This window comes from Echinops telfairi, unplaced genomic scaffold (genome assembly GCF_000313985.2).
Source record: "Echinops telfairi isolate 266 unplaced genomic scaffold, ASM31398v2 ScPeMD7_5868;HRSCAF=6743_1, whole genome shotgun sequence".
NCBI classification, from domain to species: Eukaryota; Metazoa; Chordata; class Mammalia; order Afrosoricida; family Tenrecidae; genus Echinops; species Echinops telfairi.
This window is the reverse complement of record NW_022109768.1, coordinates 11,902,497-11,905,856: the sequence shown is the minus strand read 5'-3', so window position 1 is coordinate 11,905,856 and position 3,360 is coordinate 11,902,497.

Sequence of the window (3,360 nt, the reverse complement as noted above, 5' to 3'; positions counted from 1 at the left end):
TACAACATTCCACCTGAACTGAAAAGGAAATTGCAAACTTGTGCTTGTACATCTAATGCCAACCGGAACCAAGCTCTTTTTTGGTTCGTGTGCTCTGTGGTACAGCTTCAGTCAAGAGAGTGTCAAGAGTGAAGGTAGCTACTTACAGCTTTACTATGGCACCGAATAAACTGAAACTTAAGGGAGAAGTTACTTCTTTATGTTACTTTTATGGTGCTACAGTCCTAGCAGAATTATTTCTGTTAAAACAGTATTTTGGAATAGAACACTAGTGCTTATTTAAGCACTGAAATATTTTAAAAGAACACATTAGGAAGACTAACAAACCTCTAGGGCAGGACGAGGAACCCCGGCGGCGCCGTGCTTACATGTGGGCTGAGTTCAGTAGTTCCAAACCACTAGTCTCTCCGCTGCAGAAAGATGAGGCTTCCACTCTCGTGAAGAGTTGCTATCAGGTGTCCGTGAGTCGGTTCAACTCACAGTGACTCATGTACCACACAACGAAACACTGCCCCGTTCTGCCCCATCCCCACTACTGTCCTCTCGTCGGAGCCCATTGGTGCCGCCACTGTGTCAATCCATCTGGTGGACGTCTTCCTCTTTTCCACAGGCTCTCACCTTTCCCAAGCATGATGCACTTCTCCGGGTTTGGTCTCTCCTGACAACGTGTCCAAAGCGCACTCTTGGAAACCCATGGGGACAGTTTTTACCTGTCCTATAAGATCGCTAGGAATCAGAAATGACAAGACGGCAGTGAGTTTGGCTTTATAGGGCAGAGTAGAAGTGTGCCATAAGGTTTCTACGGCTGTAAGTTTGGTTTTTGTTTCGGGGTTGTTGTTAATTTTTTTTTATCATTATGGAAGATGACTACCAAATATTTCTCCTGCAGAGCAGCTGATAGGTTTAAAGCTCCAACCTTTCAGTTAGCAGTCGAATTCTCCGCCATGGTGCCTTCAGGACACCTTTTAAGACATTTAAATATATATATATATTTGAGATATATACTAAGTATATTTAAATATATATAAATTAATATATCTTAGTTTGATTGGTAAAACTAGTCCTGGGAACAATATCTAGCTTTGTATAATGAAGTCTTTATAAAGCTATAGCCTCATGACAAAAATATAAATCTCAGACAACCGATTTTAGTGTCCAAGAGATAACACATACGATGCTTAAGTTCAGTATTTAAATCTACGCTGTAGCTCAAATAACCAATGACTGCATTAGGCCATGCTGTTAGTTGCCCTCCAGTCAGCTCCAATTCAAGAAGGACTCCTGATAGCAGAACACAGTGCTGCCCAGTGGGCACACTCATCCCTCATATCTCAAAGTGGATCCTTCTCTCATATCACAAGGTGAAGTCAAGACAAATCAAAACCAAACTGTAAAAGATAAAACCCTGAAGGTCTTCGGAAGAAAAAAAAAATACACCTTAGGTGTTTGTCTTTGTTGAGTGGAAGAGGGATTTCTTAAAAGATCAGAAACATGTAAGCAAGAAGGTAAAAGGCCAAAGGATGGATTTACCTACATTGAAGTTGGGGATACCATTCATAAACAATTTATCGAACAATCGATTGGGAGTATGTTTGAAACAGTTTCACTCCTCTCAAGACCGCCCCTAACTCTGTGGACCCTTTCATTCCTGCATGGTAGCAGTTCCCTGAGGAAAACACGGACAGATCTTTCTCCCTGCTCTCTTTAAATCATTACAACCTTACATTCAAACGTACTTTGAAACCAATTTAAAATATCCATCTCTATTGGATTGGTGCAGACGAGAGGAACTCGCAAGTCTCTCTCTCTGAGAAACTTAAAACCTGGACCGGAAGCCGCTCTTGGAGGCTACAACTAAACGACAGCCTGCCCTCAGAGAAACAGCGACACCTCTGAGGAATAGGCTTCTTTAAACAGTCGACTGTATGGTGTCGTTCACAAGAAGACAAGGAGAGGTGGGGGAACGGGGTGGATGGGGATGGGCAGATGGTATGGGAATGGTACGAATGCTGACACACTGTTGTTGATATCAGGTGATTCCAACTTATGCCACCCTATGAAAAACAACCACAGAACAAAACACTGCTCACGTGGGATTCAACACTGTTCTCTTTCTACATGACAGGTTCTAGCCCTAGCTGGAGGGGACAATGAAGAGGGGACTCCTCTAACACAACCCCCTGTACGGATGTGAAGTGCTATTTCAGAATGTCCTCAATGGCTCTCCGACCCCATCCTACAACTTCCAAGAGTGAGGCCAAGCGAAAGGGCAGGAAAACTCTTTGTAAGTAGGCACAGCCCCTTAGTGGTGCGCAAGAGTTCTCTCGGTCATTGGCGTCCATGGGTTTCCCTCTGCCACCACGGACCTCCCTGGAAGGCAGGGCATGGTTTGCTTGAGAAAGTGCGTCATTACTCTTTGTCCTCTTGCTGAGGAAACTTCAAGGGAAGGTCACTGGCTCTCCTTTAGGCTTCTTCCTGCCAATGGACCTTGAACTCAGTGCTTCTCCAAATAATATCTTCTCCTGCCTCCCTCATGGCCTGTGAGGCCTTCACACCAAGCCAAGGAGCTCACCGCACTTCCTTTTCTTGTTCGCAAATGTTGCAGGAATGGAGCTTTCTTTCCTTTTCTTTCTTTTTTTTCTCACACCACCCCCCTGCTCCCTCCCCATCACCTCTTACAGCTCCTATGGATTTCCCAGCAGCCTATCTATCTTCTGAAACCATTAAATAAAAAGCAGTCACTAGTTTTATATTCAAACATTCCACTCCCTTTCAGGACATTTCTGAAATTGACCTCTCAGACGGGGCTTACAAACGCTAAAGTTTAGCAAGCGGTCAGTCAAGGAGCGAGATGACAACCTTTGCTTATTTTGGGGTCCCTCGGTAACCACAAGTAATTATGGAGGAGTCTGTCTGTCTCGCCCCAAACTAGAGTGTCGCAGTTTAGCAGTCACATTACTATGTCCTTCTGTGGCCTCCGATGTCTACTATCGTGCCTTGTACATAGAGGGCCCTCAATACATACTTAGCATGTGATTGAGAGAAAAATCAGCTCACCTGCATGCCATCTGCATGGTAATAAAATGAAATTTCAACTAAAACTAATCCTAATTTTATATTTTATCGTGCCTTAATATATTTATATTTGGCTACATATTATATGTCTGTCTTTCCAGAATCAATATAAAGTAGATTAGTGGGGAAATAATGTAGAACAGAGTGTATGAAACATTAGGTCAGTATGAGAAAAACTACTTGTTTTTATTTGTTCTTGAGTTACAAATTCATTTTGTGACAAAATTATTTAGATACCTATTTTAGCTCATTTTCTTTCCATTGTAGATTTGCTCTGACAGTTGG